A 23,004-nucleotide genomic window follows, 5' to 3' on the forward strand; every position below is an offset into this window, starting at 1 on the left:
TCACAGATAAAGTATTTTTAAAAGGTTTGACTGGTGAATATGTTCCACAGAAAAAATAGTGTCGCACCCCATAAAGCTGGAAGACTGTACAAAAAAAATACATGCATCAATGTGTTGACTTTGACTGAAGGGTTTCTGCTTCACTGATATTGATTTCCTGCGGGAGTGTGTATTTTTCTGCACATTTAAACTCTTTACTGAACTGCTTCCCAAATACACATAGATATTCACATTGAAAAAAAAACTTTAAAACATTTATAAGTTATTAGCAGATAATTTCTCACTTTAAAACCCTTTCATGCATAAATCATGTGTATTTTGACTTGAAGGGGGGCGTTTTTGTTATTGATGAGGTGCTCGACTGTAATCAATTAGTAAATAGCTTTTAAATAATGCATTTATTAGACCTAGTGATGTCTTTAATGCCAGTGCATTGCAGTGCAAATACTTCTGAAGTACCCTAATGAGTCTTTTCTGGGCCAGCTCGGGGTAAATGACACATCTGACTCTGACGTTGCCTTGTTCACACAGAGTTGCCATCTTGTAGCCAATGTATAAAGGATGGTACAAATTGTTATCATGCTCATCTTTGTGGAAAGGGCTTGTATTTATGTTTACGTACTGACTGGAGCTTCCAGGTCAATTTGCAATCTAACGTTGTCATAATCACAATGAGCGAAAAATAGTTCCTTCTAGTGTCACACTGTAATTTATGTTAAGTAATTACCTGGAGGACCTGAGAGGAGGAATCCACCACCTGCCTGTAGACAAACCTCTTGTGAAGACCTGAGCTGTTTAGCCAAAGTCTGCATCAGCAGCCAGGTTATCCATCATCGTCAGCCGCATCCTGTTTGTGGTCTGTCAGCAACATGTGTATGCGCGCACATGCATAGTACACGAGTGCGTGTGGGAGAGATGGGTATTGTTGGAGTGCCGAGGCTCTGCTGGCAGGGGTGGCTTTTAATTGGAACACCCAGTGAGTGGTATGAGTGCCGCTGTCACAATGAAAACTCCACAGACGGGCCCACACTGATTCACTCATATGGTGTGCTACTGTCTCCTGAGGGCTTGCAGATAATAAAGGCATTCACAGCTTTAAATACCCATGCATTGTGTGTTTGCGTGTGTGTCATACCTGCAATGTGTGTGCTCATGCCGCCCATGTCCTAAGAGGCTGCCAAATATATTCTTGTTGTCCATACCGATTTGACAGCCGGATTGTTAAAACATTAGGGTATTGTTATTTGGGCTGGAGATTTAAATCAGGGTGACGAGGGTTGAGAATGACACACTGACTGCTGAGAATATTTATGGAAGTCTTGTGTCAATAATGCACACATATATTATGTTTAACAGAAAATTGCATACAGTTGGGAGATATCCTGACATGACATACTTTCATGGAACTGACAAGTTATCTATATTTCACAATGTATACATTTAAGTGTGAGGTTTGGGTTAGAATCTTGGCTCCAACAATGGTGTGTGGAGTTGACATGTTCTTCCTATGATTGCATGGGATTTCAACAACATGCATGTTGGGTAATTAATTGAACTTTAATTGACCCATACATGAAAGTGTGAGTGTGATTGTCTGTCTAAAGATTTGCTGCATTTGGTAAACCATTCATCATATATCTTTGCTTGCCATTTTACTGCCAAAAATGGAGTTGTGCAAAGTCCAGTAAAGTGTGGGAATACTTTTACTTTGACAGTGTCAATCTAAAGTAAACATTCTTATCTCAGAAAATTCCTTTTTATAGCATTGAGTTAGGTCTCATGTGGGAGCAAGTGTACATTTCATTGTGCATTGTGTTTGACTAATTTACATGCATATTTTTTCTAACAGAGAACCTGGAATAAACCCACATGAGCATGGGGACAGTATCTGCAAACTCCACACGTGGGCCTGAGTTGAGTTTCAAACCCTGCACCCCTTGACTGTGAGGCATTCGGGTTAACCACCAGTCCCCCTGTGCTGCAGTAAGTATTTTTCCCTCAAATATGATTATCTTGTGAACATGGTTTGTCTATCTTGTCCAAACACCCATGGAGAGTTTTCCTCTTTCCATCTCCTCTTCACTAACACTTTCAACAGTGTACTTCTGACTCATATTCATCCACTATTATGACATTTCCATTGCTGCTCGCTTTTTCTCTCCGTCGCATTTGAATTCAACACACAACTCAAATTCACTGTCTCTCTTTCTCTCTTTCTCTCTTTCTCTCTTTCTCTCTTTCTCTCTTTCTCTCTCTCTCTCTCTCTTTCTCTCTCTCTCTCTCTCTCTCTCTCTCTCTCTCTCTCTCTCTCTCTCTCTCTCTCTCTCTCGCGCACACACGCGTTCAATCCGCCCCCACAAGAACAACCTAAAGCGAACGCACACATACACATTCGATGTTTCAGTGGGAGTGGTGCCTGACAGGAACAAGTGACAGCTCCCTAATTACCTCCTCACTGTAGACGCTGACGCTGCCTGAGACGCACTGCTCATTTTCCTCTTCCTTCTTCCTTCCATTCCTCCCTCCATCTCTCTCTTACCCATCTATCTATTCCCTTTCTTCCCACCCTCCTCCTCTATCTCCCATGTGGTGAATTATGCATGTCCAGGAACTCCCAATCTGCATTCACACCAGCCCTGCAGAGACCAACCACCTACAGTAAATCAGTAAATGTTCCTGCCGTCTGTAGTTCTTTTTGTCTTTGTGGATATTTGCGCTTTTTTGACAACTACATCATATCGTATACATAGGTTTGGTTTCTTGATTAATTCGAATTTTGTCCATTGTGTGCATCCATCATGACTTGGAAAGGCTCGAGAGTGGTATAGGTCGAATGAGCCGTCTTCCTCCCCAGTCATTGGGGCCTCTTATCCCCAAAGTGTCCATGTTAGAAGCAGGAAGAGGGCCTGGGGAGACAGCATGGGATCTCCAGAGAATGATAACATTCATAGTTGCTCCGCACAACAGTTGCCCCGGCACCCTCCGCCACACCTCTACCCCACCCCGGGTGTCAGCTCAAAGGCCCAGATTGCATTTCCAGTTGACGCCTTCTGGCCCCACAGGCATGTTTTGTTCTAATAGAAAATGGAACCCTTATATCCCCCACCCGCTCAGCCACACAGTTTGATTGTCCAGTGGGAGGTAGTGCAGAAACAGCAGTGCTATTGAATCTCAAGTCTGGCTATGCTAGGAAGGAAAACCTGAGGTTTGATAAGAGGTTTGGAATGAAACGATGGAAAGAAGAAGAAGCATTCAGGAAGACAAGGTGAGCAAGAGGAGGAGGATAGAGAGTTGCTGCAGGTGGAGTAGAAAGGGGTGTGTTCATGTTCTGTTGGCAGGTTATAGTGACATTCAAGGGTCAGCTTTACAATTCTGTACACAAGGATTGACTGCCATATCGCGTTGGCACTGATGGGATAAATGCACTGAACCTTTGCTTTGTGCTACTTAATCTAGCCACTGATTAGTACATTGCCAGAGAGACATCAAGTTTATATTCGTTCAACAGCAGAAAACCAACAACAAAAAATGCTATACAGTATACATCCGGGATAGCCAGTTGACCCGTAAGTAAATGGAAAATACCGAATTAAAATGAGTTAAGATAGTCCTTAACTTTTTTTATTTGTAGCTTGGGAAGTTAAACACTAATATTCAGTATTCAGTGTCATTTCTTCAAAGAAACTTTAAATGAGCCTTCACAATTGAGGTGGTGACTTTTCAGGTGATTTGAACTTGAGGTTAATTGAGTTTGTTGGAGTAGAAAACATGGCTTCACTGCTGAAATGAAGTTTGAGAGCAATTTAGTACTACTGAATAGCTTTTTAGTGATCCAGAAGGAAGACTATTTCTCCTCTTTTTGCCAAGATGAACAACAGCACTCTCAGTCCAACATCACTATTTGTCCTGGCATTTGTGAATGCTGTGACTCACAAAGGTTGCTTTATATTACTGCAAGTCCCAGTGAAACACTTTGAAAAAAAAAAAAAACTTGCAGTCATAGTAATTACATAACAAAACAAATAATTCCCCAAGTTTAACAGAAAGCAATGCACCGCATGAAGGTCTAAAAATCAATTACAGAGAGGAAAACACCAAAATATTTTCGTTTTATTGTTGAAAGAGTCCAAAAGCAACAATCAGAAGTAAGCAAGCAAGCAACCATTCTCAACACCGTTTATCCTGTTCAATCTCGCAGGGGTTGACATCGAGCAAAAGGCAGATTACACTCTGAATTGATCACCAGCCAGTTGCGGGGGACAGAGAGACGAACAACCGGCCACACCCACATGTACGCCGTCATTGAGCAGGAATCGATCCCACGCTGCCCGCACACAAGTCAGATGAGTGTAGCTTATGCCTACACCATCTACGACTCTAGTCAGAGGCAATACAACCACTCTGCCGCAATATCATTATTATTGTAATTATTATTGCCGTCAACTTATGATTAGCCCCCTTATCTTCAATACTATTACCCTCAAACCAATAAACAATGCTTCAAGCTGAAAGACATAACATGGACAGCCATGTCAGCAAGCAAAATGTCAAGTAAGATGCATCAATTTTCAACAAACACACTCTGACTACTGTACTTGCACAAGTGCCAGAGCAGGTGTAGCCTTCAATCAGCATCTTGCACTATAGAACTGCACCCGTCGTTCTGATTGGAGAGCTCATTTCAGAGTTTGGCTAAAGGGCCGTCAAGGTCCTGAAGAATGACTGTTCCTCTCAGAGTATAGGAAAGCAGGGCAAAAGAGCCCAGGGTCAGAAAGAAGCAAGCTGAGTTCCTGTAATGGCTTTTCAGGGTAAATTAAGACGCAGGGAGCTGTTAAGGTTTGCCTCTATGGAGTGGTGACCCTTATTCACACAGGTCGCCGGCGCGGACTCATCACAATAGTTTCTTTTCCCAATAAGCTCCAGCACACCGTTTATCTGACTGCCACTGCCCATGATGTATTACCCCCTTCCCTGCCACAGGGCCTGTGTGTCATCAGGCTCGTGCCACTCTGCAAAGTCACCACAAGGCTCTCATTTCAAGCCCAGACCCCTTTTTGGGCTCCAGCTGTCTAATTTGTTACAGCAGACTAATGCTGCTCAGTCGCTAACAAATGAAGCTAATGGTCTGTCACAATCCGTCAAAGTCACTTTTCCTTAATTGTAGGGGACAGTAACATGCCGACTGGTCAAACACACAAATGCAGACATTGCTCTCGGTCTCCTTCAGCTTTCTTCATATTGTTATAGTAAATAAAAATAAAGAAATAAATACATATAGGCTTCTGTAGTTGTGGTGTACCCAAGATTGTGTCTGTTCAATTTATACTTTCATCCAATATGTTTCCCAATCAACACACATTTTACATCTATGATTTCGATCATTTTTATGTGCGTTAACCATTATGATGCACATTTGCATCTAAAAACATGTCAAAATGAGTGGTCACTTCATTCTTAAGGGGTTGAGTAAAACAATATTTAAATACGGTATTCATGTAGCCATGTTTGCTTTTTAGATAGCCTTAATGCCTTTACTTTTAACACAGAGCCCATAAAGCATGCCATTTGTGACCTATGGGAAAAAAGTATAGACCCGTCATGAAAACAGAGTGTGAAATTCACCAGTGAAAAAGCTGAAGCAACACATCCACAAACATGATGGACATGTTAGGGTCTATGTTATATTTCACCCCCCCCCCCACAAAAAAAAAACTTCCTATTGGTGGTTAATTATCACAAATAATCAAAGCATGAAACCTTGACTAAATACAAAGCACATTTGTATTCATCCTCGCAGTCCTACTTTAAATGTGCTGGAACTAATTTAGCTGTGATGCTTGAAATTGCAGCATGAGAAAATTACGGTGCAGAGGGATAAATGCAAGAGCCACTGGTGAAGAAGCATTGAGCTATTGCTAATTACCGCCTCATTAGCGGTACTGCTTATCCATGTGGACAACAGTAGAGAAACAGCTGATAAAAACACATGCAGAGGCTACAGTTGAAAGAACAGTGCCGTCTTTTATGTCTTCATTGAGTCACTATACATTTCGGCACAGGAACACCCAAACCACTCGGGATGTGCTTGGTAATTACAGAATCCAATAGGTGTGATGACGGCTTTTCATTAAGACACTTGGGTGGGAGATGCAGTAAGGAAATTCAGTGGTGCAGCCTAGCTTTTTTTTTTTTAATGCAAAACGTGAGAAGCATCCTGTCACACCTCTTCATCCCCACACCTTCACCCCCCCCCCCCCCCCCCCCCTGCATCTTCAAGGCATCCAGATGTTGCTGTCAGCCCAATACTGCAAAAGCGTTGCAGTATGGAACTTCCTAAAGTGATGACAAGAAACACCTCTGCCATAACCTGGCCCTCTGCATTTGCATATTTTTCTATTTTAATTTGTGGAGGAAGAATGCAAATGTATGCAAAATGAAATCCATCTCCTAATGACATGGAACGATTAAACAATTTTTATGCTTAAATATTCTCTTTAATGAAATCAAACCGGCCCACGCACCATGACAAATTTGACTGGGCTCTGGCAAAATTAGAGGATATCACAAAAAGAACAAGAGAACAAGAAAGAAAGGGGAGAAGTAGGAGGGGGGCATTGGTTGTGGATGGCATACTTGACAGCTTTTTAAAGTCTCCCATGTGGTAAAAAAATATATCAGAAAGCTCCCGAATTCAAATGAGGTATCTATACCAATTACACAATCTGTCAGTTTGCCTTTTTTTAATACACTGATTATTGCCTCTTGAAAGAGTAGAAAAGTTCACCTCTAAAATGTTCTAAAATAACAAGTGATATACTGCCAAATTCAAAATGTTTCATGCAGATGATTTTCAAGTTCAAATTAGTGCTTTAAACAGCAACTATCTGATTTCAGGCAATGCTCACAGCCTGAGCTAGGAAGTAATGCTACATCTGCTAATGTACCACTCATCAAATGGCAAAATGAAAGTCGCCGCCTCAAGACATGATCACCCAGAAGCACATAGAAGATGAAGAAGAGAGGAGACAGGACTGTGATTAAATTTGGTATCCAGGAGAATAGAGGTTGGGGGTGTCGGGTGTGGTAATAGGCGACTGCTTAATTGTGACTTGGTGGGGAGCGGGTGACAAATGGCCTTTCTGCTGAGCTGTTCAAGCTATGAGCTGCACATTAATTTAAAGGGGGTTATTATTATGTTTTAGCTTCATACCTGATTAATCACATGGATTTACTTGCTGCTCAACATCATATATAAGACTCGGTCGGCTCTTGCTCAGCAGCCATCAAACTCATGACCGTGGCACTTGCGCAGCCTTTGAAATGCAAATAATGGACAAGATACACTCAGTGTGCTTGGGTGAATGTAGACTGTCAGATTATAGCCATTTTCACAGGTAAAAGAGCCGGCGCTATAATCGTGACTGTCAAAATTGACATCATTTGACCCCTTCGTCGCAGGATGTATATTAGTCTTCATTAATCATTATTAGGGTAGACGGGGTGAAAGTGATTAATGACGCTAATAGAATGGGGTACCACATAGTGTTGCGTCGCTTGGATGGCACCACTTAGCTCACTTAGACCTTTGTAGCCAAAGCGCAGTGAAGGTGTGAGGTTAGGCACCCACGCGGGTAGGGATTTCTCCGGCCTGATGCTTTGTTACCTCCAAATCCTGTTGGCTTATGCGATATCCCTGCCTTCACTCCAAATAGAGACGAGAAGCTGCAGAGCACTTGGTGGCAAGCTTCTCCATCCAGACTGATATAAGAAAGTGTAGTGTGTGTGTAAAGTGGACACAAGATCCAAGGAAGAAGTGTCGAGCAGCCAACATGTGCTTGTACACTCGGTCATGGTGAACCCACAAGGTTTGAAGGGTAAAGGGGGGGGGGGGGGGCTTGATGAACCCCAATTGATTTCTGGCTCCTCTGAGAAGTACTTCTGATTTGATATCTTAAAGTGCTACAGGGGGGGCCGTAAGGCATCTCGAATTCTAGTATTTATGAAGAGGGCATAGTTGTGTGCTCCATGACACCCTGCTATGGCTTCCAACATCACCGTGATATATAAGGATCACAGTCACATGACATGCACATCAGCATGTACATGTTTGTGTTTCTGCATATAAAGTGCAAGAGTGAATGTGTATGGGCAACTGTTTTTGTACTTATGGATGCTAATGCGAAGGATTTGAAATTGGGTTCAAGACAAGGGGGAAGAGGTGCTGAGCTAGATTATTAACCCCTAACACGGAGCTCGATGCGGTTTGCTAAAATTATGGCGCAAGGGGGGATTTATATGATCCCCGTAATCCTGCGGCCCTGATGCTCTAAATCCATTGTCATGCTTCACTTTTATAGAGGGAAATTTCCATGACTTCAGCTCCCCACTTATTACACTTTGCATAACCACAATCACATGCATTGCTGCCATCCATTCAACATTCCTTTTTGAAAACCCCGGGATCACATTTCACAGAGCGGGTCTTTGATGTCATTACACCCCTTTGCTTGTGGTTTACATGCTTACATCAGGGCGCTGTTTCCATGTAATGTCCTTTGAAATGATTTGGATAATTGCTGAATGAAAGAAACAGAAAATCTGGTCACGAACAAATATGTTCATTTTATTTGCTTTCAGAAACATTTGAGAAGATACCTAATAGATAATGTAGTAAATGTATAACAGAAAAAACATACTCGTGTGTTGTTGTGAGCTATGGGATGTCAACATTAGCGATTAGTGCTTTCGGTTGCGCTGTCATACAACAACTTCATAAAAGAAGCTAATAACCACTTGTATCCAGGATACACAATTGATGAATTAAGTTGTTTAAATCCCCTGCCAAGCCCCCAAACCTTGCATCTTTTAATTTCTATTCATCTTGCCTGACACTGCCACGTAGTGCCCGCGGAGTGCGCTCCGGCACTCCTGGTTTGCGGCACTCTGAATCACATTCCAACAATGCTACGAGTTTCCAAATGCTTTGAGTGGAGCGGCGCGCTCTGAGAGTGCATTTCCAAATGCAGCAATAGTTTGCACATTTTTGATCTGGAGTGGGGCCTCATACCTGTAATAGTATGAGATGATGACCTTAGTAAGAAGAAATTCTTTTCCTCAGATAAATGTGACATAGCTTCTCCATTCTCCTGAGATATTCCAGCATTTAACGGTTTCTTGTCACATTTGCATGAACATTTGTTTTCTGTCTTCGAAAATACAGTTCTGTAAATGTCAGGAAGTTAATTAGTTCTCTTTCTGTGCATGTTTGTGTGCTGATGCAAGACAAAGTCGCAATGATATTTGCCACGGTGGGAGGTAATGTCATTCTTGCTGTTTTATGTCCCTCTAAGTGGGAGATGTTCAGCATATTTCCAGGCCCAGCCCTTTCTGTTTCCCTGTGGCACATTTTCTCCACAAAACTTTCTCCTCCCACTCCCCAGGCACTCATTTTCTTCCCTCCCCGATGTCTTCTCTGCAGCATGGTCATTTAATACATCTAACCAGCTGGAAAGATAAATATTCCTCATTGGAGTGTGAGGCCCTTGCCTCTCCACTCACACAAACCGGAGATGAGGGGAAGGCCTCCCTCTGTAGAGTCCAGTTGCCGGAATGTCATAATAAAAGCTTGCACTCAACCAGACATAAATGTGAAGATGACTGCAGAGAGCTTTTTTTTTTTTAAATTTTTTTATCAATGACATCTTTTAATTCAGTGGGCAACATTTGTTTGTTTGATAGTAACAGTAAACAAAGTCAAACAAACAAATTCAAACACAAAGTAACACTGTGACATTGTTTACGGAACCAAAACAAAAATAGCATAGCAAACAAATTGTGGGGTCTAAAATCAGCACACAGTCCTAAGAATAGCGACTTGCACACGTACGATCGTGTTTCCTCCACCAACACTATCGTGTGTTCATTTTGCTGGCTGTATTTGGCTGATTCTGCCGAATGAAGAACGTGGATAGGTTCCCAGGGCTGACTCATGGTTTCTGTTTGGAGAGGTCCAGTCCAGTGCAGGCTGGCCCTCTGTTTATACAAACTCTCTGGCCAGACTGGGAGGCCCTCTTTTCACACCCAGGTGCTTTCCAAAGAAAACCGGCTGCAGAGGCCCCTCACCGAAGGTGCACCACACTGAAAACCATACATACTGCTTCATGTTCCTGCTGTCGGTTTGCATGCCTCAACTACACACTTGTTATAATAACAGACAGACTCAGCAAAGAACATATGCTATATAAAAGTTAGAAATGCTAGCACTCGAATGAATTATGTGTTTATTATAACCCGTATGCTCAATTTGCTGTCTTGGTAAATCTCACTGAGAGTGAATTTGGTCACTACTCGTATGGTCGAAACAGCTTCTGAAAACCATGTTCCAAGGTGTTCACGCTGCAAAATCTTCACTACCAACCCTCTTGAGAGAAAATACACAGTTTCACATTCTTGGGTTCAGCTCCTTTATCCTTGTAATTTTTCAAGTTCAGGACCATACCTACAGTAGTGTATACCTTCCACTCAAGGAACAGTTTCCAGTAGCATCAGCCTTATAGGTTCTTGTAATTTACGGACTTTAAGTCACACTTAAAAACCTCTAATTTACTCAATGGACAGTGTGTTTTATAATCTGTTACGCCTTATGTATGAAATTGAAGTAAATCTAAAGTAATCTGACTCATTTGCTACTTTCCCTTACTGTGCAGTTATGTGCCTCATCACACAGTGAGCCCTATATATGGAAACTTCACCCCCCAAAAATGACTTGTTCATTGAAACTGCGATTTGAATATCAGTGCGCTTCAAAGTCCGAAAAATACGCTACTAGATGATTGTAGATTAGCCCTTTTCTGCTCATTTTGTATTTAGTTTTAAATTATTTACTGATCAATGAGCAGTTGCATATTTATATTGGTTTTCATCCATGTTCTATATTATCACGTCATTTGGACTTGAGCTTGCAAGCATGATAAACTTTCATACTTTTATACTGTAGCTTTTATATGTAGGCACAGACATTGATTCCTGTTGTTTCTGATTCCTAATTCCTAATTGTAAAGAGGATGTTTTGAAAGGAGTTCTCACCTTAGGGGAAATGCTGTGGAGGCTCTGAGGCATTGAACCATCCCTTTAAAAGGGAAACAGAAGCAAAAAAAAAAATAGGTGTAAGTGACAAGAAAATATTGGTGGTTCAAGGAAATATACTGTAACTATTAAAAACAAATGCAAAAACACATGTACAAGCCACAAGCACCAGGACATATCACCCCAGAGATTCCTTTGAGGGTAAAATGGCAATGCATATATGTATACAATAATTACATTCCATATATCTTCAAAATCCCATTTCCATCCATGGTAATTCTGCTGCACAGGAGTAATGGGTGTATTATGCAGTTATGACAGGCCCAGCTCTCTCCCTATCCTTCCTCATCATCCGCCATACAAACCCTCCTCCCCGCCCCCAGCAGTCAGACTGCTGAACAATCAAAGTAAAGAGTAAAAATATGCAAAATGGGGTCTTTTTTCACTTTGAGTCTGCAGCATGAGCGAGACAAAGACTGTATCAAAGAATCAACCTCCCCGCCTCCAAAATAGAAGAGTGTTACATCCTAGCCTAGCTTTAGGAAGAAAGTCTAATCCTTGTTCCGGCTTTATTTTCTTCCAAAAATATTGCAGCAAAACCTAATAGCCTGACTCTTGTTGCTGCAACGTTACGTATATGACAACATGATGTTCCAATGAACCTTCCTTTTAAGTATGATATCCCTTGTTGAGTGAACAGTGAGCACTGAATAAATGACCGTGTAAATGACTGAGCCAATGATTGAGAGAAGAAATTATTGAGCTGGTAAATGAACAAATGTTTGAGTGATCGAGTGAGTGAATAGCTGGGACATTGAGTGTGTGTCTAACTGAGTAACCCAGCCGGTCCGGGAGCCACACACACTGGAGGCAGAGCAAACAAACAGCTCTAAGTGCGGCAGTGTTCACTGGGGGGCTGGGAAGAGCCCCATCAGACCTCTGAATGGGAGCATTCTGCCTTCTTGCAGCCAGCTATTAAAATCAATTAATGATGGGAAAGGGGGGTGGCCTGTAAAAACTGACTTGTTGGGCTCTAGGGGTCCTTAGCGACATGTTACCTTTCTGGATCACTTATGCCATATGGAACCTCCCCTCTTGTGGAACATAACTCACTTTTATGAGGGCTTCATTGGCTAATGATGGAACAGCGCACAAGCCGCGAGCATGGGAGTATTCCTGTCCCTAAAGCTGTCACTCCCTCTGCTGCCTCACAGTGTGGCGTTGGCATGATACACGAGTGGAGAGTCCAAAGAGTTTAGATTTACTCGTTTTGGAAGACAAAGGCTGGATTTACCTGCACGGCTTGAGACACCATCCATTTTTCTTCGCAGGTGGCTCTTAAACTGCTGGGTTCAAAGTAACCTAAATTGTTTGAATTTGCTCATCGCTGGGCCCGATTCTGGGTTCTTTATATACCTAGTACATTCGGTTGGGGATTTCACCAAAGCACATCAGGTCAAGAGTTTGATTTAACAAGGGGTCATGCTACTCTTACTAATGAGTTAAATGAGTTAATGGGCTACCGGGTTATCAGTATAGCCGCGCTTAACGGTTAAACATAATGGTAATTTTATTTCCAACATTTTCTCATAGCGGTAAATTAAATTTACTTCAACTTGAGTACACAACAAGTCTTTCCAAAATGGCAACCAGCTCCAGCTCGTCAGCCTGCCCATACGCAACCAATCAGGCCTTGATCATATGTCAAAAAAAGTTGCCCGTGATACCTCGACACAGAAGCTGGATAGATTGGATACACTATCAATGAAAACATTGAAAAGCAGTGAGAACTGCAAAGTGAAATACTGTATGCTAGTGACAGAGTATATGCACTTAAATAAGCAATTAATGCAGAAAAAAAACTCTGAAATAGGTTTTCAATTGGAATTAGGCTCCAATGCCTGCATTATAGACTGCACACAGCCAAAGACAAATGGCAGTGAGCGTACCATATGAAAACTAATCAATAGAGAAGGGTAAACAACATTGTATTTTAACTCAGCATGTATCTGCTACATCTTTTATCTGTTTTAATGTTCCTCTCATTCCCAGGAGAATGTTTGTATTTACGTTTAACTGCATAATGCACAGTGAGACAAATGCATCGTGATCCATGGAAAGAATGTTGAAGAAATAGTTTCGCCTCAGGCCAGACAGGGCCAATTGAAGAGGAGATTGACCGTTAAAGAGGCCCAGTGGCTCTGCAAAAAGATGGAGTAGGTCCATTTACCAATTCTGAATGAACCCTATACGTATTACAGCCAAGTCTCAGAGCTAGGGAAAAACTGTGTTTTTTGAATCCCTATCAAGTTTTAAAGGAGCAGACATGTTGAGCAGCTTGTGCCTTCGTCAGGCATTCTCAGCCCTTAGCGCTCAGTCACACCTCAGTGGCGTGTGCCACAAAAATGCTTACTTTCACAAGGATCACTAACAAGGGGAAGCCTCTTCCTGAGAGATACATTTAGCTGGCCCATCAATTACACTCTCCCAGGAAGAAGCCAACATGATAATGATTATGATAATTTTGTGACATTGTGATAATGACACGATAAGGAAGTGGAAGATGAATCTGTACCAGCTCAAGCATGTCAGCAAAAGATGAAGTCGACCTGATGAGATGAGCAGGAATTTTTTAACGACCTTGTCGGCGCAGCCCAAAGAAAAGTACTCTCCTAACTGTTTTATTGAATTAAATATATATTTTTAAATAATCAAATTCTTGAAGCTCATGACACCATTGATTTGCAAACATTAATGATACTTTACATTTATCTTTAATTATGGCAAGTGAAACTGCCGTTTAAAACCTCCACCAACAAATGAGTTTTTCATTTACCGATAACATGAAGACAATGTGAAATCGAGAGGATGAAAGCTCACGTTTTAATGTTTATTAATGATCTATTAAAATTGTATGCTCGGTGTTTGTCAGAGAACATCTCCAGATAAATGATGCATTCTCTTTTAAAACCACTAAATGTAGGGAATGTACAGGAAAATGCTCTCTTTACTTATGGCATCTCAGAAGTTAAACACCACCCTGAACCATGACATCATTTTTAGAATAACCATCTCTGTTTTTCCTCCACGTGTTTGCGAGGCAATACTCAGTCACCTGGATGCACTCATCTAGTTAAGATAACAAAAATGTAGCAACAATTGTCACGTGTTCCATGAACTCATATTGTCCTGAACATGAAACAAAATGGTCAAAATAAGGCATGGAGTGACATATGGAGGGGGGATGCTACTATATCGCAACTCTATGTGACGTGTTGGGTCAAATTACATTCATTATAGAAGAAATACTGAAAAAAATTAAAATGCAAAAGAAAAATCCCAAACCATTGCTTCTAAAAATAAATACAACTTTAAGTTGGGACACGTGTTGGGTCAAATTACATTCATTATAGAAGAAATACTGGAAAAAAAAAAAAAAATGCAAAAATAAAATCCAATACCATTGCTTCTAAAAATATATACAACTTTAAGTAATCACGTGTTGGGTCAAATGTTTCATTCATTATAGAAGAAATACTGACAAAGAATAAAATGCAAAAAAAATTAAAAAATCATTACCAGTGCTTCTAAAAAAATTATACAACTTTAAGTAATCACGTGTTGGGTTAAATGCTTCATTCATTATAGAAGAAATACTGGAGAAAAAAAAATCCAATACCAATGCTTCTAAAAATAAACACTGTATTTTAGATAGATCTTTTGTTGTAAAAAGGACATGAAGTCTCTTCAGTGGATGGAAGAAGACAATTTAATGTACCTAAAAAGCAGAAGCCAAGAGGGAGTCAATAGGTTGGACATAATATTCTTTAACACCAGTGATTACCGAGTGCTGAAAACGAACCTAAGAAACATTGGTATGAAGCGATCACACCGCAGACGTTTTGGCACTCCTGATTTGTAGACGATGGTACATTCAAAAGGCCACCGAATTCTTCATCATCCTTGTGCCAAATAGGCCATTTTTTTCATTTTGTGTTAATTTTCTTTCCAAAGCCTCTCTCCATTCCTACCACCCGTCCTAATCTGGCTTTAAAGGTCAGTTTAGCATAATGACATCATAGAGATGAGCACAGGCAAAACCAGATTACTAAATCTGACTCTAATGTGGCTTTTCAGATGAAACGGCATTAAAAGACATTAACGCTGCCACATTCACTGGCAGTTTTAACTGAGATTGCTCAGGACTGGCCCTTTGCTAGACGCTTTGTATTTTTAATGAGGTGACAGAGGGAGGCAAGATTGGACCGGGATGCTTTTACAACATGCTGAGCTCGGATCAGATACAGTTCGTCTATTTGTGTGAGATTCCAACAGCTTTCTTATTGGGCGAGGGTTAACCTCTTCAACGTGACTGACATTTTTAGAGCACAGACACCACAGTTGGTATAACTCAAGAGGTTGGTTAGAGGAATACTACAGGCTTTATTTGGCACAAGATTTAGTCACATTTTACATATTGTTCGTTTGAATTTAGTCCTACATTAACATTTACTGTTTTTCCAAGCTTGTGAATCACAATATTTGTAGCTTGTGATGTTCCAAAAACAGATGCTGCTGCTTTGACTGAAAACAAAATCATTTAAGTGTCAATTTTCAGTTATGATTTAAAAAAACTAAACAAAAAACAATTCATTCTACATCAATCTGTTTCTAGAGAGTTTTGTGGAAAGTTTTTCTATTGTTTTTCCTACATACAAGCATAAATGATTCCAGTATTTTTTTATTCTCACTGGACGGAATCCCAACAGAAACATGACACAGGCGTCCTGAAATAATCAATAGATGTTGACACTCATTATTAGTTATGAACCACTGAAATATGGCTATAGCTCATACATGTGTGGTGTAAGATTCCTTAACTGGGTATTGCACAATGGATATGATTTATGCACAAATTAGAAAATGTGCCTAAATGCATCAGCCCACCCACAAATACAGTACCAGCCTACCACTTGAGTGTGTGAAGTATATTTATCAGTGTTGCAATTGTTTTATTGCTCACCATGTCATGATATGTTTCAATTTCTCAAAATTGGACATGTTTTAAATGGCATTATTTGTGATTTCAGATTTTAGCACCACCTCCCAGTCATTGTGGTTAAAAAAAAAGCCATTCTCAACAATGGCCCAGTTGAAGAAAGGGTGAGGTCAGGAGTGGCTCATTTGCTCAGACAGAATGCATTTAACCTCGGTGATACAAGTGGCTGTAACAGTAAGTGCATTTTTCATTCATCTATTTGGATTATAGAAGAGATATCAATTTGCATAGAAAATAAAATAGAGATAAATACATACATTTGATGTACATACATTTACGATCTTCTAAGATACATGAACACACAACAGCACATTGGTAGCACTAACATGATAGCACATACTAAATGTTTGTTGGCACATTAAAGAATGCCACAGACAATTCAACATGAAATGAGTTACAAATAAATATCTAAAAAAGAAGTAAATGAAGCTATACATATCAGGCTCTCACATTGGTGCTCAGTGTATCTGGAGAATGCCTGCTCCAGCTCATCAATTGAGTTCAGTGGAAAAAAAGAGACACATTGTTTATTCCAATGTCGTTGCACCCTGTGTGAGGCCTACTATGTCTATGAAAAATGTACCGACATCCTGTAAGAAGGTTGAGCAGCAAAACCTTAAAAAGTGTGGTTGTTTATACCAGAATGTTTACAATGCACTTAAACTGACGTTCCATGGTTCCGTGTTATTCTAACTCAGCAATGTGGCTTTCACCAAACACTTCTCTTGTTCACTCTCTCTCATATAATTTCATGTTTTCTAAACAGATGTAGGCATCTGTGCATAATGCAGTAAAAAAAACATTCCAAGAAAACATTGGGAATGTTCAGTGGCCTTGTTGGTCAAAGGCCTGACCAGCAGTGGTCAATGTGGCGTTTAACTATGGATCCCAGGGATACAATGACGAACACTCTATTGCGTCCTATTACAGATAGACTCAAACAATGTCACGTCTGTAAAGCTTCTACTCAAAGGTGCGCAGGTGGGATAGCTGAAATAGTCTTTCAAGAATCACGTGCACAACAAAGCAACTGGTAGCACTTTAAACACAAATTCTCATTTTAGACTAGAGCTTTGCAATTATATTCGGTTACCAGCCCCAAGAGAGAAGAAAAAAAAAATCATGCTCCCCAAACCATGAAATAGTATCATTTGTCGATAAAATTATTATAAGTACAGTATCCTTATGAACATTTCCATCAGTGTTAGTTTTCTTATGGGAAAAGTCAAGCCCGCATCTGGCTGGTGACCAATCCACAGAGTAGCTCACCTCTCACCCAGAGTCAGCTGGGATAGGCTCCTATTCACCACAACCCTAATGAGGATAAAGTAGTCTAGAAAATGCATGAGGGGAAAAGTCAAGACACCCAAACCAGTAATGTGTCAACATCCATCTTTTTAAGGACTCATGATGACATACATAGTCAAAACAGTTACCATGTGTCTTCGTAGCATTTCTGCGACGTGCTCTCATCAAAATACTGAAAGGTTGGAGAGCTAACAATATTTTTTACAGTATGATTCTTGCCATGGTACAGAAATTGTCTCCATTTAGGGGCGGATCTGTCTCACGTAGTGAGTTTCCCTCAGCCCGTTACAGCATACTGTTAGGCCAATGGCTAGATCGTGCCAGCGCATTCCTGGTGGAAGTTGCTGTCTCCACTTCTACTCTACTCAGTGGAGAGTGTTTTGTGGCAACTCGCTCACAGCAGAAGTCCAGAGAATGGAAACCAAGTAAGCGCCCAGGGTAATAAAAACATTTTTGTGGCGCATGGTCACATGTCCAAATACAAACACTCCCTGGCCCCGATCAACTTCACTGAGCATTTCAGAAGCAACATTTTTAACGCCAGGCTGTAAACTACCTTAACCAGAGCACATGCAGTACTCTGTGTAGTATAAATACAGCCATACGTAAACACACACGTCCAACAAGATGTACAGGGGCACCACACAAGGCTTTCTGTGCCAGGTTACTTCACGATAATGTCCATCGAATGTTTTGATCTAACTCCTTGGGTCTCTTTGGTCTTGGACTTTGGTCTAGGGTTTTTGAGTTTTGAGATTCCACAGTATTATGTATACTATTGGTAAAGGCAGAGCAACAACTGCATGTTATATACATTTAAAATTACCACCCATTAAAATGAAAATACTCAACACTCTTAGTATAAGTAAGTATAACCTGCACCAGTTGTCTTTCTCACAAATGAAGCAAGTGAGACAAAACCAAAGGTAAATGTGATGAGCTGCATTTTTTCAGGTAATTGAGTCTTTGATTAAGGTAGGATTAAATCAACTGGTAGGTCTCAGATCACCAAGAGAATAATTAATCTAAATATGATCCTAAATTGGCAAACCCCAAGCACTAATTGGTCTTTGTTGTGCAATCTAGGTTTAGTGTTTATGTTTATAGTACGGCACAGATTCCTTATCTTGCTGAAGCCACTGAGGCATCACAAGGACCACAGTTGCAAAGCTAATTAATGTGATTTATGCATGTTTGGTTGCTTGCTAAGCTGCACATTTTTGAGGCACACAACGTCATCTGCAAGCCATTGTCATGAGGGAAAAGAAAATCGAGTCTTTACATTGGTGTCTGGCTTTGCCCGGTCGTATTACAAGAACGCAATGCCCTGCTGAGCTTTTGAAAGAGGAAATAAGCCACTTAAACAAGACAGAATTTGTGAAGCTCCAAATTAGCCAAGAGGTGAATAGTTTCTTCCTTGGTCAGTCATCATCATCATGTAAAAAAAGAAAAATTTGTCGCAATGAGTAGCAGGGGTCCCCAATCACCCAGCTACGGCGGAAATCATCAATCATCTTACAATCGATTACATGCAGCACATACGTTGACTATTTTCATTTTGGAAAATGGACCCTTCCGTTTATGCGTCTTGCGTGATTTGTCTCAAATTTTTCTCATGCTCCTGTATGCGCACAAGTTAAACATGCAGCTGCAATTACCCAAAACAATGTCACTGGAAAGGCAATGGTTAGCGAACGATTTTAATTTTAATAATCTGTTAATCGGTCAATTACTTTGTAAAACATTATGTCAAATTACTCTTTGTTAATTAATATTCAGTTCCTGGTTTGGTCCATAACATGTCAGGAAATGGAGACTCAAAAAAGGTGCTCATTTAAAAGTAAAAGCAGATTTTTGATCAAAAAGAACAAATTCCTTTCATGAAGAATCTTGGAACATTTACTGTTGAGAGCTTGAAATTATGACAATTTACTCAATTTAAATTTAACAAGGTCTTTAAATGATCAAACAATTATTAAAAATAATAATCAATATTCTGATTATTGACTCATTCACTCTCCATTGTCACACACGAATTTATATATCTGATTCTATTTATGTTTACTACCATTTACTTATTGCATTTTGACAAAATGTGCGCATTAAAATAACGATCAATTATTACTGTAGTAATTTACTTGGTTATGATACATAAACTGATAGTGAGCATCATCCTAAGTAATGTGCAGGTGGTTCACAGGTCCGATTTCACGCAAGCCAAGTCTATTCATTTTCAGTTAGACTTGTTTTTCCCTCCTCATGGCCTGCTTGATATCTGTTCAACTGCAATTAGCAACAGATGCCACCTCACAGAGTGCTAATTTTAATTGTACGTGATGAGCACAGCTAATCATTGTGGTTTGCTGTTGTGACCTTCTGACAACTGTGATGGGTAGTTTCTTCCAGAGATTTTTTTTCACAACCAACCCCAACACACATGCACAAAGACCCAATTTGCCCTCGCCGACATTTTATATTAACCGAGTCTGTGGTCACTGGGAGGAAGGCTAGATTGGGTGACCACAAATTAGCCGTGCCCATAATATTTCAAGCCTGTTTGGTGCAGTAAGAGGAGCCTGTTTGTTTTGGTGTCAAGGCGATTTAGAATCAAAGTGAGGACCTCCGGCACAGATGTGGAGCTCAATGCCAAAAAGCAGCACCATGGCCTTAAATAGCCCCGCCTCTCACACTCATCCCTGTCATCCAGTTGGCAACTAAAAAAAAAAAAAAAAAGAATAGGGTGGCAACAAAATCAAGTCAATTGAACTTAAACTCCAGTCAACTGCAGAAGTTTGGTTAGAAAGCTGCTATTTGCCACTTTGAACATACTTAGAAGCACTTGCATGGTGCAACTAAAACTTTCCCAGGCAAATCCAGTCCTCGAGAGCACTTATCCAGTTTGTTTTTATTATTAGCCTGTAGTGAATGTTGATCATACCTGATCCTTTGGCTTCTGTTTAGCCATTAACCACAACACACTCTGATTTTGCCCTAAAATATTTTAATCATTTCCCCCAATGCCGGGACATGCTTTTATTGGCATCTACTTCACTAAACTACCAGCTGATGTTGAGTCAAGCCACGTTAAAGCAAACACACGTATACCCTAAACTTACATCTTTAGTGGAATGAGAAGAGAGCAGACTGTTGGGGAGGGGGGTAAGTCACGACACGTTCGATGAACAAACTGCCGATTAGCCCTCGACTGCGCTAAATGAGAGAAGTGTCGCTGTGGACATGATTCACTTTCATATGCTGTACTAAAAGAGCTGCTGCTGTGTCACTCAGTTGCATATTTTATTTGGAGACCTGGACCACTGGGAGTCTTTTCGTTTCCTCCAACATAATGTATGTCCTGTGATAAACAGGACATACATTATGTTAGAGGAATATACTAAATATACTGTACTTAGAATGAAAACATAAGCACAAGGGGAAATGGAAACTGTTCAAAACCATGTTGATACAGCAGGAAAATTGTGAATTATTACTCCGATAAGATCACAAAGATCTACGGTCTGTATTTCTAAATGATCAGATCAGATACTGGAAAAAAATCCAGGCTTGAGCAAGAATTTGAACCATCAAAGTGGCCTATGATTATTTTGTAAACACAGAGGATTCACATCATCCATACCTGGCAGTCCCACCAGTAAGCAAACCAAGCATGAGGATTCTTTTTTGAAATTCCATCACAATTGACTAGACAACTTTCAACTTGTGGAACTTAAGTGAGGCAAATCTGTGATGCAAATCAAAAACTGAGTGCCTAATTGTTTAACACATTTTTATACTGTGACATATAATTTTTTTATTTAGTCACTTCGTATCATGCTTCTGGGTTATGACACCAATTTGAAAATATAGCAAATATTTATTAGTCGTGCAACAAAAAACAATTTGAATTGGACAGTACGTTTTCAATTAAATGATGCGAGTGTATCAAATCAATCACAATCAAATTGTTCCTCCTTAAATTATGTACTGAGGTACGGATACCAGCATTTGTTGGCTGCTCTAAACACATAAAAATATTAAATTGGATGATTCTGTGCTGTCATGATACTGACAGAAATTTTTTTTAACTTATTACAACTCTGTCTTTAGACGATTCATTTGTTTTGTCGAAATAATACCAACACCCTATGTTACGAAAAGAAGGGTGTTGTAAGGCAGAGTGAGCATCAGCACATCAGTGGAAAAAAAAAAAAACTGGAAAGTGATCACAATGTGATGCGACTGAGCTGTATGCCCACTGGCCCGTTGACATCAGCTAGTGCGTCTCTGACCAAAACCTCCCGGCCTTTCATGCCAAGGCCAGATGCATACAAAAGGAATCAAGGCACAGACACACATCCAAACACATTTGAAATACATGACAATACACCCAAAAACATACAAATGTTCTTCCTCTTGGTGGCGCTTCGGCAATGGCCGCTCACTATTGTGAGATTTGATGGCAGACTGTTTTATTGTTGTCTTCTCTGTTACAACTGTGTACTATATTAAACATGTGGCAAATATTACCATTCAATCCATGGTTCTAAAGTTAGCCTCCCATCACTTACATCTGCCGGTGACAGAAAATCAGTGAGCATTGCAAATTACAAACAGTAACCTACACATCACACAACTCGTACAACACCATATGCATTTAGGTCTAATTTAAAGTGACATTAAAGCAAGGAAAAGGAAGGCAAGGCAGTGATTAAATTTGACTAGATTCCACATTAAAGGTACCACATACTGTTGTTATAAATAGCTCCTGAAGAATCTGAGTTGTAGTGGTAGTAGCAGTACAGTATAAACTTCCACACTTAGTATCGCATAAATGAGTACACCTCTTTTGAAAAGTAAAATTTTAAACAGTATCTCAATGACTACAAGAATAATTTACAAAATGTTGGAAAGGCCACGTTACATATGAACAGCATGAAGATAAGGTTAATATAAATTAGATTTTAACAATCAAAACCTCTCTCTCGCTCTCTCGCTTTCGCTCTCTCTCGCTCTCTCTCTCTCTCTCTCTCTCTCTCTCTCCCCCTCTCCCCTCCTCTTTCTGACAGATCTCAGTGAAGCAATGGAGCTTGGAAGGGTGTTTCCTCCTTGACCTCCACAGTGTGACTCCACAGTAACACGGGACTATTGCAAAATGCAACCCTGAACATAGCAACACCACCATTTTTTTTTTTTTTAGCTTGAAGCAAAAAGATAACACTGATCCACTCTGTGGATTTGACAAGGTTACGGTATATATTTAAATCCATCCCTCCCTCCATTCGCTCACCCATCCACCCAACCATCCACCCAACCATCCATCCATCCATCCATCCATCCATCCGCCAATCCTTCTACCCACCCATCCAAATCCATCCATCCAAACCTTGCACCGATTACTTTTTAGCCCATTCCAAGATCCTGACCCTCACCTTAAATGTCTGCCTCTCCCTTCTACTTCTTTACACTGCTTCCTTTCTATTTGATTTGCGAGGAATAACTTCTAATTCTTCTTCGTACTAATCGGTGATACCCATCTTGGTGTCTGTGCTACA

At 40.3% G+C, this 23,004-nt stretch overlaps 1 long non-coding RNA gene across 1 annotated transcript in view; it reads left to right on the forward strand.

The window, feature by feature from the left end:
• Window positions 1-22,733, forward strand: part of LOC147057952 (uncharacterized) — a 143,051-nt gene extending 120,318 nt beyond the window's left edge. The window contains exons 2-4 of the long non-coding RNA XR_015065923.1: window positions 1,850-1,983; window positions 16,176-16,318; window positions 22,519-22,733. This is a non-coding gene — a long non-coding RNA (uncharacterized LOC147057952). The remainder of the gene's footprint in view (window positions 1-1,849; window positions 1,984-16,175; window positions 16,319-22,518) is intronic.
• The last annotated feature ends 271 nt before the right edge of the window (window positions 22,734-23,004 follow it).

Source organism: Syngnathus leptorhynchus, chromosome 4 (genome assembly GCF_054491065.1).
Source record: "Syngnathus leptorhynchus isolate UIUO chromosome 4, UIUO_Slep, whole genome shotgun sequence".
In the NCBI taxonomy this organism is placed as follows: Eukaryota; Metazoa; Chordata; class Actinopteri; order Syngnathiformes; family Syngnathidae; genus Syngnathus; species Syngnathus leptorhynchus.